Below are 17,181 nucleotides of genomic sequence, written 5' to 3' on the forward strand. Positions count from 1 at the left end.
TCAGAAGGGTCTTATTGAGAGAGCACAACACTGTCAGGCAAAGCAGAGGGACCACTGCACTGCTGAAGAGGCAATACTGAGGCAGTGTCACACTGCCAGGGCATTGAGTGAGAGAGTGCCCCACTTCTGTTGAAGCAGAACTGAGGAAAATGTGCATTGTTGAGGAGGTGGGGGCAGCATTTAGAACACCATTGTTATAGAGAGCAAGAACTTGGGGACAGTCACAGTCTTGGAGGGTCAATACTGTTTGTTGCATTATTGGAAAAGCAGTTTTTAAGGAAAACTGAAAGACAAATGGCAGTATAGACACTGGCATACTCCGAGGAATAGGTCACAAGCATTGCAGCACTGACAGAGGGACAGTATTGAGCACTGCATTGTTAGACTGAGTGAGCTGTCTGAGGGGGCAGTATAGAGAGTGCCTGAACTGTTGATGAGTGTTCCTTGGGGAAATGTCACCTTGTTGGCGAGCTATATGGAGTGGTGCACTGTGAAACAGATTATCCTATGAATAACATTCAATCCAGTCAAACCCTTGTCAGTTTTGGTACTTTAATGTGACGTTAAGAATGTTAAAAGACAAGTCGACTGAAAATTCACCTTGGTGGTGGTTGCCAATATTGTCCAAAGGAAATTGGCTGAATTATTTCCCAAACCAACGCAAAGCCCTGAGCTGTATGACATCTGAAGCAACTAGAGACATTCATACCAAGTCTTTTTGTTTTATATTTCATCTACTCAGTGAGATGGTATGTACCAAATTGTCTAGACAAAACCATTAATATTAAGCTGTGCAATATTCAATCAATAAACGTGGAGCAGGATTCCTTTTGCAGGTGGGAGTCTATTTTTATTGGGATAAAGTTTGCCCAAAAATAATAACAGAGGCGTGCATTCCAAGCAGGTTATGCACTCGCATCTGATCTTGTTCCAGCGGAAAATAAATCACAATCGGGGAAATTGATCGGTGAGGAATTCTTGTCCACTGTTTGCACAGCTGCTGACACATTCACCTCCATCCATCAAAACCTCTGCTTTCAACTTTACAGATCCTTTATTTCTAATTTCTTCCAGGAACGAGCGAGTGGAGATCTATTTCTATCAAGGAATGATTGCAGACCTACCTTCTGTGACGATGAGGCTGAAAATGCAAACAAGAAATCAAGGTTTTATTTCAGATGAAACTAACTGACATTTTTTTCTCCATCCTAAGTCCAAGAGCTGCTGAATTTGCCTGTTTAGGGTTCGTATGTTTAAATGTCAGTCAATGCTTTTTACAATGCCTGAATTTGGAATCTAATTCCAATCTACGCAGTCTCTGGGAATATTTAGTTATGCATTGATTTACTCTGAATTGGCATCTCCTATTGGTTTGTGAAGATTTATTACCACATATTCAGAGGCAATCAAGGATGGCAATAGTGCGAGCCTTGTCAGCACACTCATATTTAAACTTGGTTTCAGCACAGAACAGTCCATTCCTGCTCTCCCATTGCACAAGTTTGCTAACACTCGCAGTTCTACTCAACTCTTTCTCGCATGCACTGCTGAGTTACACATGTATTTCTTTGGTAGACAAAAATGCTGGAGAAACTCAGCGGGTGAGGCAGCATCTACGGAGCAAAGGAATAAGCGATGTTTCGGATCATGATCCTTGTTCAAAAGTCTGAAGAAGGGTCTCGACCCAAAACGTCGCCTAGTCCTTCGCTCCATAGGTGCTGCCTCACCCGCTGAGTTTCTCCAGCATTTTTGTCTACCTTTGATTTTTCCAGCATCTGCAGTTCTTTCTGAAAAAAGTATTTGTTTAGTTCACATTGTTTTATTACATAGGTCTGCTCAGACTTGCATATTCCACATTGCAGAATAGACAATAGACAATAGGTGCAGGAGTAGGCCATTCGGACCTTCGAGCCAGCACCGCCATTCAATGTGATCATGACTGATCACTCACACAGACTACTAATAGACACAGTGCTCCATCGACCTGAACATAAATGTGTTTATTTTGGTTTCATACAGTCCTTTCACACTTCCATTGTTTTCATTCGCGATAGCCTGTTATCCACTGGAACAATCTAGTTTTGCAGCAGATATTTTTTTTCCATGCTGGTCACAACTCCACTCCTTTTACCTACCAATGACAATAAACCTGCATCCCATCAATGACGGAACAAAGTTCACAGGGCAATTATTCAGCAGCGGCTGACTGTTGCAATGTCCAGTATCACCAGGCTCATCGCGTCTTCCTCTCTCCCCCCCATAAGAAACAGAAGCTGTGTGATAAACTAACCCGACTAGTTATCAAGCTTTTAATTTCTTCCTGCTCACTGACCACTTCCCTCAGTGATTCACGTTATCTCTGTCTTTCAGTGAGTCGGTCTCTGGTTTCTGATCTTTTCCCCCACATGTTATGCAATCGAGAGTCTGATGAATCCAAATACTTGCAAAGTTGGTCTAATCCAGCTTGAGTACAGGTTGCTGATTAAACTTCACCTAACACCATAAGTACAAGCTTCCTTCCTGACTACAATATGAAAAATAACCAAGGAAAATCCAGTCTGGGGCAGCCCAGTACACATCTAGTGTATTTAAAGCATGTAATGCAAGAAAATAGACTTAATGTGAAATCCTCTAAAGATGTACAGAAAGGAACTGCAGGTGCTGGTTTATATCGAGGATCGACACAAAGTGCTGGAGTATCTCAGCGGGTCAGGCAGCATCTATGAAGGGATCATCAGATGACATTTTGGGTCAGGACACATCTTCAGACTGACCCACTGAGTTCCTCCAGCACTTTGTGATTTTCTCTCTTGCATGGGTCAACAATGGTCACAGTATTAACAATTGTACATCAGCATTCATATTCCCTTGTGGGACGGAGAAGTGAATATCGTGCCTGTGTCTAACCTATACAACTGTTTGCCCCACACTCTTCCTCAACCCCACCAATAACCTTCAGACTGGGATAAAGACCCTGGCCTCTCAACTAGAGGCGTCTGTCACTCAGCACTCTCGGGGGGTTGAATCTCAGTGCCGTGGGATACTGATTGGCAGTGGCTCCCCAGAGAGGCAAAGGCTGGGGATTCTGGCTCCCAACAGCACAGCGAGGCACCTGCTTCACTGGCTAACAGGTGGCAGGTAAGCCAGCTCATCTATCTGGTCATTGCCAACTGGAATGAAGGAAAATAGTAGCAGTTACCTCCACAACAGTTGTCAGCAGTTGAACAATCTGACCCTTAAGCAACTACTGCAGGTCGACATACTGGGCTTGGAACACTGGGGATAACTCTCAAGTTCTACATAAAGAATGCTAGGAGTCTTCAATTCCTACCTTAGGAAACAAATTAAATTTCGAGACATGGCAGAACTCTCTCAGCACTCCACTGGCAGTGCCAACCTAAACATTTGTGCTACCGATGCTGAAGTGGGACTTGAACACGTGACTCTCCATCTATCAATTAGTGACTGAACTTCATTAAAACACTAGACAATATAATTGCATACACACCCATTCATATAATCCCCACAGGCAATTTCAGAAGCTTATCCTCAGTCTCACAAGCATACTGACTGAAATAAAGGCCTGTCAGTGTTTAATAATAGGAAATCAATTTATTTGCATTTTTGCAAGCTCTGTATACCTACATTCTTTCAGTCTTGCTTATGAATAATTGTGTGTGGTTTAATTGCTGACAGCATCATTGAGCGAGGGTAAAAGCATGACTAACTCTTCACACATAGATTCTGTGCTTTTTAAATTGAAATATACTGAGGAAATTGCCAGCCACTGACCTGTGAAAGATGAGCTAATAAATGACACCCTCATGTATTACAGAAGCTAGTTCTTATGACACTCCAGTGTATGCTCTTTAACAGAGCTATCCAATTGGATCCTCTCTCCCTGCCCTTTCCCTAGAGTCAGCACATTTCCTTTTTCATGTGTGCATCCACATATCATTAAATACATTATATTCTAGATCACAACAATTCACTGCAAGATGAGATTTCTCTTCCCCCTCCAGTTCTTAATTTATTAGTTCTTAAATATCTTTTGTTTTATTGTCTGGCTTCTTGTCTACATTGCACTGAAAGCAATTTTCTCCATTTCGTGAATAAGACTAAAAATGTATATGTTTTTTAAAAAGCTAAAAGGCAGATGGGAGTATAAAGCAACACCAGTAAAATCAAATGAACCTGTTCCAAGCGGGAAGAAGGGCTGAGATAACGGAACTGTACAATAGATTAGACAATAGGAAATGGAAAGATGTAACATATATCATGTTATTGGAGCATGCAGGACGTTTGAAGCAATTATGCCGCAGGAAACTATAAATGCAATAATATTGATTAAAAACCTGTAACCAGATTTACATGGGGAATAGGGGTGGGATAATTAAGGAGGAAGGCAGTGTGACACAGGCTGCTGGAGAGAGAGATATGTATAAAAATGCTTTGAAAGGAAACCGATAGGAAGGAGCAGATTCTCAAAAACTGAAAAGGAATCTGCTGTTAACTATGAGGTGGTTGAATAGCAAGATAAGTGCAGGAGGTCGAGACATTTGGTTTAGATTTAGTTTAGAGATACAATGTGGAAATGGGTCCTTCGGCCCACCAAGTCTATGTACACTGGTTCTATCCAACCCACTAGGGGCAATTTACAGAAGCCAATTAACCTACAAACCCGCACGTCTTTGGAATGTGGGAGGATACCAGAGCACCCGGTAAAAATACACCTGGTAACAGGGTGAACTTACAAACTCCATACAGACAGCACCCATAGTCAGGACCGAACACAGGTGTTTGGTGCTGCAAGGCAGCAATTCTATTGCTGCATCACTGTGCTGCCCCAAAGAAAAGTAAAACAAGAATACAACACTGGAGTTGCTTAGCTTGTCAGGCAGCAACAGCGGGGGGAAATGTGCATTAACATTTTAGGTTGATGACCTTTCAACAAAACATTTGAGATACCAAATTACAGAGACAGATATTGAGATAAAGACACCAATTTGAGGAAAAAACAGCTGGTTTTGAAAACACTCCGGCAACAGCCCATTAGATTGCCACAACTTATTGAGAAGGAAGAACTTTCATATTTTTACATTAATCAAAATATTAAGAATATGTTAATCTATTCACAGAGGCCCACAGCTCAGAATCTTAAAATTGAACAATATTAGTTCACGCTAATACTAATATTAATAATAATAATAATAATGGATGGGATTTATATAGCGCCTTTCTAATACTCAAGGCGCTTTACATCGCATTATTCATTCACTCCTCAGTCACACTCGATGGTGGTAAGCTACTTCTGTAGCCACAGCTGCCCTGGGGCAGACTGACGGAAGCGTGGCTGCCAATCTGCGCCTACGGCCCCTCCGACCACCACCAATCACTCACACACATTGGGTGAATCCTAGTTGTCACTTCCTTGTGGTACCAGAGGTCACTGCAATGTATCGATCTTTCAGATGAGACATTGCACCTGCTATATTGCACGTGTCTTGCATCAGATCACTTCACTTGGATTACACTTCATAAGCACTTTCTTATCTGTAAAATATTCAAGGCTCGAATGAATAATTTGAGCTGAAGCTCCACTTCTGACCACCAGAGGGTGCTCCAGGATAGATTTCTGCTGTCCACTTGTTTCTATGTAGATTCAGACATTGTCGGCAGTAACCTGTTGGGAAATGCCAGCAGTTCTCTGCCAAACTCTGCACAAGTCAGATTATTGTGTGAAAGCTGTTGTTGCAAACTTGTTCGTTGTTCTTCAGTGGCAGTTTCCAGGCAGCCTGAATCCAGCAGTGAGGTGAGAGCTTATTGGAGTTCCCCAGTGCAGTGGGATATCTGTCCACTATAACAGCCTGACCGAGAAACAGAGAAACAGCAGACCCATTAATTTATACGAAGGGCATTGGCCGCAAGAAATATGTTTCTATTTTTAAAGTATTTTATATCACATATTTAAAATATATCCATTGCTTCCTTAGTGTTTAGTGTTGTTTGGATCTATACTTAGACCCATTCCATCATATAATGGGATTACATCATGCAAGGCCATCATTTGAGGTCAGGAAAAATACTACTTACTACACAGGTCAGCAGTGTGCTCAAGAGAGCCTGAAAGCAGAGAGTGCCTTGAGGTTGGAATTGGCAAATATAATGGACAAGATCGCCAAGCCTGCGCTTGGTCTCGCCAAGTGTTCCAGATATAGGCTCCTGTATATTGGCGAGACCAAACGCAGGCTCGGCGATCGTTTTACTGAACACTTTCGCTCAGTCCACCTAAACCTACCTTGTCTCCCGGTTGCTCAGCACTTTAACTCCCCCTTCCATTTCCAATCTGACCTTTCTGTCCTGGGCCCCCTCCATTGTCAGAGTGAGGCCCAGCGCATATGGAGGAACAGCACCTTGTATTTTGCTGAGGTAGCTTACACCCCAGTGGTCTGAACATTGACTTCTCTAACTTCAAGTAGTGCTTGCTTTCCCTCTCTCTCCATCCCCTCCCCCTTCCCAGTTCTCCCACAAGTCTTACTATCTCCAACTACATTTTAGCTCTGTACCACCCACTGCCCAGACATCAGTCTCAAGAAGGGTCTCGACCCAAAATGCCACTCATTCCTTCTCTCCATAGATGCTGCCTGACCCGCTGAGTTACTCCAGCATTTTGTGTCAATCTTAGAATGAAAAGATGGCAGACTCAAAGATCCTTTTGAAAATCTTTGAATGCACCATCAAGGAATAAGGTGAGAAGGGATGTTATAGAAAGCTGAGGGACACCATTTTCACATAAAGGGTGGTGGATATTTGGATCGAGCTGTCAGAGGAGGTATTTGAGGCATGTACTATAATTTAAAGGACATTTGGACAGGTACATAAATAGTGGAGGGATATGGGGCAGATGAGACTAATGTCGATGGGGGATTTTGGTCAGCATTGGCAAGTTGGGTCAAAGGGTCTGTTTCCAGCAGATCAGACAGCAAGTCTGGAGAAAATGGATATGTGTAGTTTCAGATCAGGACCCATCTTCAGACCTAGAAGAAAGGGTCCATACCCGAAACGTTACCTATCCATTTTCTCCAGAGCTGCAGCCTGACCTAATGGGTTCCTCCAGCATTTTGTGTCTGTCTCTGTGCAGACAGATATTTAATTTGATATTATGATTCGCATCGTGAGCCAAGGTGCCTGTTGTTCCAAAACACAAATAAGACCATGCCAGTTATAACGTTGGAGATTTATGTTTGGAAATAAAGGCTGTTTGAAGGAGAATTGTAATTGGAGAGAAGAGATCATGCTTTAAGCCTTCAGTAGTGGGTGTAACCAGTGAAACTCTGTGAGAGGTGGAGTGCTTGCACGATCTCCAAAGTGCCTTGTTATTATATAAACTGCCCACTGTTGTTGTTATATAGGTGGTGAGAAGCACAGCAGATGTTTCTGCCATTATCAGCGGTAGAATGAAAGCATCCTTTAAATCTCTTAATTAATTTGTGGCACTTCTGGAATTTATGGTTTGATAGGATAATGTTCATTTTGTGAACGGTCAAATGTGCATGATGCAGGTGAATAATTAATTATTATTCGTCTCCAATTGCCCTTTGGAAGGTGTTCGTGATTCACCTGGAATGGAGTCAGTCTGCATGGTCATGGTGTTCCCAGTGCTATAAGGAAATGAGCTCTTGCATTTAGACCTAATGATGATGGAGTTGCAGTGTGTTTGCAAGTTGAAACAGCATATGATTTGAATAGAATGGTATCCCCATTCATCCACTTGCCTTTATAAACAAGGATATGAACTATATCTGAGCAATTCATCGTTGCTCATCAAACATCCTCTTCAAGGCTGTGCTCCAGACATCTGTCCTTGCTATTGTGGGGAAGTAAATGAAACATATACCTTGGAGGTGAGGTCACAGAGTGATTTCAGGCCAGGTTTTCTTATTGGACCCACTGAGTACCCAGCAGCCAATCAGTGTACTGTAGCGGTGCCTGCTAGCGCACGCAGATATCGAACCCGGCGTTCGGAAGCCACGGTCATGTGACTCGGGCGAACCTGTTGTTTTTGTGCAGTTTTTCCATTGCGCGCGTTAGTTCAGCGCTGACCACCGTTGTGGGCAGACGTGTCTGATAAGCCTGTGTGCTGCAACTTGAACTTTCGAATAAAGATCTGTTGAAAACTCCAGTAGTCGTTTCGCAGACCACTAAAGTACCATTATAATTCTCTGAGATTAGCATTATGTCTCAATTTTTTTCTACGAATAGTTCCCTTTGCTGAGTGATGTACAGTATTGAGCTGACAGATTCTTTGCACTTAGTGAATACGTTGGTTATGCCCTGCGCCCATATTTGATTTTCCACTCCAACTCTCTTACTGATGTGAATTGACAGAACTGGGTTTGGAGTGCAGGCAGCAAAAAAAGAGCAAGCAGTAAAGATGAACGGAACAAACCCTTTTTTCTCAGCAGTGATGAAGAAATGCAGAGATGTTGTGCTCCTGAGGCGGGTATGTTCTGAATCTTAAATCTAATTAACATAGGGTACAGTTCAATAGTCAAGTGTTTTATTATCATATGGCCCAGATAGAACAATGACATTCTTACTTGCAGCAGCACAACGGAATATGTAAACATAGTGCACTGTAAACAATATAATAAATGAGAAAAATACAGTTCAGTGTGTGTATACATATCCACCCATGCACAGGCACTCGCGCACACACACACACACACATGTACACGTAAAAGAAAATCCGATAATAGTGCAATAATAGTGTGTGTAGTTCAGAGCCTATTTGGAGGTTGTGGTGTTTAATAGCCTAATGGCTGCAGGGAAGAAGCTGTTCTCACATTCACCTTCACAGAGCTGTTGCACATGAGTAGGTTTTAGTATATTATACCAAAGTACAGTACAGCTTTGTTTTGCATGCTCTCCAATCAAATCAGAAAATACTATACATAAATACAATCAAGCCAAACCCAAGTTGGTGTGCTTGTACATCAGTCACTGAAAGTAAACATGCAGGTACAGCAGGCAGTGAAGAAAGCTAATGGCATGTTGGCCTTCATTGCGAGTGGATTTGAGTTTAGGAGCAAGGAGGTCCTACTGCAGTTGTACAGGACCCTGGTGAGACTGCACCTGGAGTATTGTGTGCAATTTTGGTCTCCTAATTTGAGGAAGGACATTATTGCTATTGAAGGAGTGCAGCGTAAGTTCACCAGGTTAATTCCTGGGATGGTGGGACTGACATACGATGAAAGAATGGGTCGAATGGGCTTGTATTCACTGGAATTTAGAAGGATGAGAGGAGATCTTATAAAAACATATAACATTCTTAAAGGATCGGACAGGCTAGACGCAGGAAAAATGTTCCTCATGTTGGCGGATTCCAGAACCAGAGGTCGCAGTTTAAGAATAAGGGGTAGGCCATTTAGGACTGAGATGAGGAAAAACCTCTTCACCCAGAGAGTTGTGAATCTGTGGAATTCTCTGCCACAGAAAGCAGTGGAGGCCAATTCATTGGATGTTTTCAAGAGAGAGTTTAGATTTAGCTCTTAGGGCTAAAGGAATCAAGGGATATGGGGGGAAAAGCAGGAACGGGGTACTGATTTTAGATGATCAGCCATGATTATATTGAATGGCGGTGCTGGCTCGAAGAGCTGAATGGCCTACCCCTTCAACTATTTTTCTATGTTTTTTCTATAATAAGCAGTGAAAGGGAAAAATACAGTTCAGATATAGTCCTTGGCATTATAGTGCAACAGTGCAGCATATAGCCTGGTTGTCATATCCACCTGTCCCCAGGGATCAAGGATGACTGGCTCCCATTCTAGTTCAGATAGATGAAGCCAGTATGGAAACCATCAACTTTTCCACAGGAAGCGTAGGAGATGCTTGATGGAGTAGGCATATGGATAGTTTCATGTGGTGTGCTCCTTCCACTGTTTATGAAAGTGGATATGTCCCTAACTTCAACCCAAACATTCCTTCATCATTTTGGCCAGTGTTGCATCCCAAAGATGAAAGGGAATGTTTCATTTTGTTCAGAAAGCATTTGCACTGTCCAGTGGGTAATCTCTCGTGACAGAGCTTGGAATAAAGTACCTGTTTCCAAAGTATGGTGTTGGGCGTGTGAAGAAGATGGCTTGCTCATGCAACTGACAAACCAGGGCTTCTGTGCAAGACATGTTATCCATGAGATTGGAGAGAATGCATTAGTGGCATTGTTCCAGTGCATTGAGGTGCCTGAAGTGGGGTAATCCAGATCTCAGAAGGAGGGCTGAAATCAATGCTTCCACATAGATCATTAATTTATACTGTGGCTTGATTTTATGCTGTGGTTTGATATCTCCGTTCACATAGAGATAGCTCCTGAGATATAAGAAGAATGTATTAAAACGTGTGTGTGTTTTAATTCTTGGGCTTTTGGTGAATCATTTCCATTCTTCACCTGAGAAAACTGTGGCCTCTACATTTCTCTCAGGTGAAGAATGTAAAAGATCCACCACCTGCTGTGAAGATATTTCTTTTCATCAATATCTGGAATGAATGTAGAACAGGACTACAAAGGAAAATAATCTCTGAACCACACTGTCTGTGACAACCATGATGCCAAATTAAATCAACTCAATTTCAGGCCGCTTAATTTTTTGTTATTTTCATTGACTTCTCTGACATCGATGTACACTATTCCCAATGCAACTTTCTCATTTAGCATGTCTTAAAAAAATTTCACTGCTGCTTTGGAAAATTATTTGGAATTAACTTTTCCTTTGCTGAGTCTATCATTTCTCAAGTTCCCCTTTAGTACCTACATCGTTATTATAAATCTTTTCTTTTAATTAGATTTGATCTTATCCGTGACATTCTGAAACAGTTACTTATGAAATATACTTATTGACAGAGCCGCTACAGTTCAGTCAGGTTTTATTTTAGATAAGCATTCTGTTGTTGACATATATGCTTTCTGTTTCGATATTAAGTGCTAATTCATTGTCATTATCCCAAAGGTGCACACCTCCACTTAGATATCTGGTTTGATCTCGTTCATCCCTCGATCAAATGAAGCAACATATCGTCCTCTGTAGATAAAAATGCTGGAGAAACTCCTCTGTATGCCTACCAATTTTAAGGAAGAATCCGAGCACATTTTGGTGTCCATTCCCTTCTTTCTACTTTTTAAACAGTCTTGGTTAACATTTCTCAAGTAATGCCACTAATCACTGTTAATCCTCTGTCCCACTTAGGCGATTTTTTAGGTGATTACAGGCGATTAGGCTGTCGCCACATGGTCGCCGGCAAAGATACTACAGCAAAAGTCGCGGGGTGTCGCCTGTATGGTCGTGAATAGTCTCCTCAGTCGCCCAAAGAATCGTCGCGTTTTTCTGGTTTTTGAAATTTCGATGGATTTTGAAATGTTCAAAACATTTCGGCGACAGTTGGCTCGACACCAATGAGCGTAGATTGACTTCTCCTGACGTAGGTGCTGTCGTAGGTTGTCGCCGGGATGACGTAGGTTGTCGCCAGTGCTGACTGTTTCTTTTGTTGTTAACATATGATTCTATTTAAAATTTTATGTCAAAGGGGGGGTCCAGTCGCCGGTTTTTCAGCGACCTGCTACGACTATGACAGTCGCCAGCAGTCGCCTAAAAATAGCCTAAGTGGGACAGGCCCATTACTCTCCTGGAAATTTAGAGGGAAAAATAAAGCTTATTGGAACTGAAAGAAAAGGTGACACTGTGCTCAATCAATATAAACATGTTTAATAGATCAATGGTAGCTTTAAAAGAATAACTATAATAACTATGAAAGTAAAACCTTTGGAACTGCAAAATCTCTGGATACTGAAAAAAATAATAATCAGTCTCCCCATCTCTTGAAAGCTCATAAAGAAAACTCATACACTGTAGCTTGCAGTAGTTGCTACACGCTACAGGAGAACAAATCTAGGTATCATATTCCACATTCATTATCCTCAAGCTGATATTATCTTCTAGGCCTCAATGTTTCTTTCATACACCCTCTCATGCTCAACTCTTCCACCACTGGTCATGTGTACAAGTGTTCACTTTAATTGCATTGTTGGCCTCAGAATAAACAAACACAAGAAGTTGCCAAAACACATTTGTGAGAAGAACAGGGTATTTGAAAACACATCAGCTACCTCCTCATCCCATTAAGATGACTCACAATGCTGGAAACATAATGCACTCACAATGCAATGATTAATTTGCAATTGGCCATCAGGTTTAGGATCTTGAAGGAGACACTGTCAGTTGCAATGCTGCAGTCTTTACAGGCCTATTCACATGGTTAGTTGTTCACTTTCCACAAACAACATCTTAATTTTTAACATTATGATTATTTTAAAACACCCATTGATTTTGTTCAATAATTATCGATTAAATGCACTGCAGAAGTTAAGACAAGTGATTAAGGGAGCAAATTCTCCTTGTGATAGTTTAGTGCCTGGGAGCTGTTTGTAACCCAAACAATTTGTAAGCTGAAAATGGTGCTGCCTAGCAATATATGTAAATAAAAGCATTGGCCAACCAACAGTAATGTGCAGCTAATGGTTTAACTCAATTCGGTTTGCAAGTTGAATTCCCACACAATTGAAAATACCAGTCGCTGTTTTTTGTTGTTTTTTTTCCTTTTTCCTTCCGCCACAATATTTAATATGTAAAAGAATGTGATTCTATTCCATTCTGTTTGTAGTTTGTTTGTTTTTTTGCACAATGCCCGCGAGCATTGCCACTTTTCATTTCACTGCACTCGTATGCGTATGTGACGAATAAACTTGACTTGAAATTCATCCTACCACTATCCTGAATGCCCATAGGATCTGGAATAAGAAAATAAGAAGACTTGTTGCAACTGAAGTCCTGAACATAGGATAGTTTTTCTAGTTTAAGGAGGCCTTTACTTGATATTGATTCAGCGTTGGTACAGATAGAAACAAAGTAAACATTCCAATGGGATGACCTTCCACTGAAATAGTTAAAATGACGAGTATGTATCTGTTGCTCTCAACTTGTACAATTTTCTGGTTTTAAATAAGTTGATTCCTCAAAAGAGGGGGGCCTGTCTTACGAGAGAGTATTTATTGTAGTTGGCCAATAGTCTCTGATTCAGGGAAATAAAGGGAAATTTGTGGGATCTTGGCAAAAATATATTGATGCTGCAGAGATGATATTCTGGACAATGAGTCCGGAAACGGGGAATGAATTCCTTGGATAATGGGTCAGCCTCTTCAGTTTGGAGGTTGCAATTAATGTAGTTCTTTGTGCAAGGGAATTCTGGATTTCAAGATTAAATATATTTAAGGCTGAATTAAATTGTTTTGGGGTTATTGGGATTAGAAAGGAAATAATGAGTAAAGGCTAAAGATTAGAGCAGGATTATATGCTTTGACTGTTATTTCTTTATGGAATAAAAATCAACCCGGAATGGACATTTTATTTAAACTATGGAATCCCACTCCTGCAAAATGTCTACATACTTAAGATTTAAAAATGTCAAATATTTAATATTTATTTATCTTTTCAGTTTTATTTCTTCTCTTAGTCTAATGTATTTTTCCTGCTCTGTACCTGATTTACCTAATTCATCCTACTGTTTTTTCCATTTTGTCCCTCTGTTTATTTCTCACTGGTTGAGGAAAAAGACTGCTTATGTGTTTGAGACCCAGATCTCAGATGCCTTCGTCGCATTATAATCAACCCACAGTCTGAGAGTCACAATTCTACTGAAGGATGAAGGAAAACTAGTCTAACCTTCGTTACAGATTTACTGCATCACATGAGCTGAACAGATGCACAACTGGCCCGAAATGTCACCTATTCTTTTTACTCCACAGATGCTGCCTGACCCGCTGAGTTACTCAAGCACTGGAGTTAATATTTGCATATTTTTTTCTAAACTAGCATTTGCAATTTCTTGTCTCTGCAACTTTGTGTTTGGACATCTCACTTTCTGATGGAAAAGCTGAACATATCCAAAGGGCCAGGCAGTAACCGAACTCATCATTCAGTCTAATTTTAACCCAATGGAAGATGATGGACTTGCGATGGTGACTCTATTTTTCTCTTTCCGCATATACTTCCAGGCACCCAGCTAAATATTTCCAGCATTTTCTACTTTTATTTTCGATTCCCAGCACTGGCAGCATTGGATTTTTATATCTTGCTTGACTGATCGATTCTTGGCAATTTTCCCTGCCTTAGTTATTCTGATGGGTCAAAGCATTATCACAATTGTTCCATCCATTTAGCTGTTCCTTTTAGCCTAAAAGGTTGCTAAATCCTTTTTGATTCGCACAATGAGGCATTAGCATCCACTTCCCAATCAGTCATTAGACGATTGATTTGCACGGCTGAAGAACATGATTAATGCTGTTTGGTTTGATTGTTGATGATTCATATTGCATTTCCCTTTCTGAAAGCTTTGCTATAATGATATAATGCTGAGGTTTTTAACTTGCACATATTGAAGTCAGATTGTTCCAGACAATTATGGCTTTTGCACCTACAATTGTTCTCATCTTTTTTGTACAGAAGTGGTATAAATGATTTTAAAAAAATCACACAATTACTCTCTTGTTTGGTTTCCCATTCTCCCGTGATTGTTGGAACATTAATTGAGAGAAATAAATTGTGGGTCTCAGAAGCCTATTCATTCACAAATCCCTGGTAAAATACTCAAAAGGAATCAAAGGGAACATTTATCCACGGCAGTTAAATAATTGAAGGGTTTTGACCTGAAACATCACCCATTCCTTTTCACCAGAGAGGACACGCTGAGTTATTCCAACATTTTGTGTCTATCTTTGGTATAAGCCAGCATCTGCAGTTCCTTCCTACTCACTATGCAGTGGAAGATGTACTTGTTAGAAATCATTCATCTCTTCTCCAGAACATTACAGCAGGATTTTCTTCCAGCAGTGTAATAGACCTAAACATCTTTAATACCCACTTTTCATAATGTCAGGCGCGAGATGTTTGATGATAATGGCACCATATTCTTCTCCATGTGCAACTCCTCTGAAAACAAAGTAACCTACACCAAAACTTGCCATCACCTGATACGTAGCAAGTAACTATCTCACCAAGCAAATGGCAGGCAATGAGCATCTCCAATAAGAGTGAGCCCAACATAATAATGTTATTATCTTTATCAAAGGTCCCACCATTGACAACCTGAGTATTAACATTAACCAACATTTCATTAGCCTGCATTATGGCTGTTCGAGTAATGAACATTTTCCTTTAGTGTTATCAAATCCCGACGCAAACATTTGAGATACAGAGCAAAATTTGCTCTTACAGAATTTATGGAAAAAAGTAAATAAGTAATCAAAAATTATATTTCATTTTGAACTCTCATTTCTTGTTGTACATGCACATGTCATGCTTTGTGATAAGAACTATGAAGCTAGACTGTTTTCTAAGAATGCACTCTCCCCCCCCTCCTCCCCCCGCTCCTTCCACCGGTGTAATGTGGGATTCACCCATACTGCGACTAAAAGAACTGGTAGGATATTTGGATGACAGTCCATATCCTTTCCACCACCTGAAAGACATGCAGAGCTCTGAGAATTCCCAGGAAGGTCAACACCATCCAAGGCAAAATGGTACACTTGATTGGCACCCCATTAACCACTGTGAATCTTCACTCCTTCACCACTGATGCACCACATTTGCATAAAGTACCATCTATATAATGAAATGTATTTATTTCCACTTTCACAGTACCCTGCAAATCTGCCTCCACTATTATCAAGGACAATAAGTGCATGGGAATGCAACGCCTTCAGATTTCCCTCAAAGTCTCATTCCATCCTCATTTTGAAAGATATCTCTGCGCTTACGTCATTGATGGGTGTGCATTGAAAAACTCCTTGCCCTATGGCACTGTGAGAATACAATGTAAGATGACAGCTCAGCAATGTTTCCAAAGTCAATTAGGCAAAGGCAATAAATGTTGGGTTTGTCAGTGATGTCCACACCCAATAAATAAAGTTCCTTTGTAGATTCAAAGAGAAACAGTATCACCAGCTGCACTATCAGCTTCCAGCCAAAATGTGTTTCCTCTCTTCCACTAAGTGCAGCATGTTCTTTCCCATTGCCTTCTGAGCTCAAGGTTACCAGTAAGGGTATAGTAGTGTAGTGGTTACATACCTGTTTTTAGATAAGCAGAGCTCAGAACTAATAAACAAATTCAAATTGTGTCATGGCATGAATGAAATTTGAACCTAGTTATTGAAATACAATCACCAATTTTGATTATGAATCGCTCGGATGCACTCATGTCCTGATGGAACTGATATTTGTTGCCCTACCCCTGTTCATCCAAATTTGATTGCAAAGCTGTAGCACCATGGTTAACTCCTGATTGCCATATTAGATGGCCTTGCAAATCGCTCAGTTCAATGCAACATGCATGTTGGCTTTCCCAACATGAACAAATAACAAATAGGCATTAGCCTCTATTACAGCATAAGTGTATTGTAGTTTCGCAATTTATAGGTGGCAGGACTTGTATCTCTGCAGAACTTTGAAGCGTGATTCTGGAATTGAACGGATCCAAAATTATTTAGCTGCAGATATAGTTGCAGTGAGCATCCTGCCAGCAAACTTTGTATGTTAAACTTGTTTGCACATGAATATTTTATGGCTTTATGCCCAATAATTTGCTGGATGTGCAAGTTGATAATTGCTAGTAGATTATTGGTTAAAAAAAATATTTGGATTTGTTTTTTTACCCAGAGGAGGAAAGAGCCAAACTCATTGCCTGAAAATGTAGTGTAGGCAAAACCTTGCCATATTTAAACATAGATATGTTGCAACTTACTGTGCTATGGAATAGAAGGCAGGACTCGGGTTTAGTTTAGATTAGTTTACAGATGCAGCGCGGAAACTGGCTCTTCGGCCCACCGGGTCCATGCCGACCAGCGATCCCCCGCACATTAACACTATCCTACACCCACTAGGGACAATTTTTACATTTACCAAGCCAATTAACCTACAAACCTGTACGTCATTGGAGGAAACCAACGAACTCGGAGAAAACCCACGCAGGTCACGGGGAAAATGTACAAACTCCGTACAGACAGAGCCTGTAGTTGGCATTCGCTGTAAGGCAGTAACTCTACCACTGCACCACCGTAATCGCACAATAGCTCTT

This window comes from Amblyraja radiata, chromosome 37 (genome assembly GCF_010909765.2).
Source record: "Amblyraja radiata isolate CabotCenter1 chromosome 37, sAmbRad1.1.pri, whole genome shotgun sequence".
In the NCBI taxonomy this organism is placed as follows: domain Eukaryota; kingdom Metazoa; phylum Chordata; class Chondrichthyes; order Rajiformes; family Rajidae; genus Amblyraja; species Amblyraja radiata.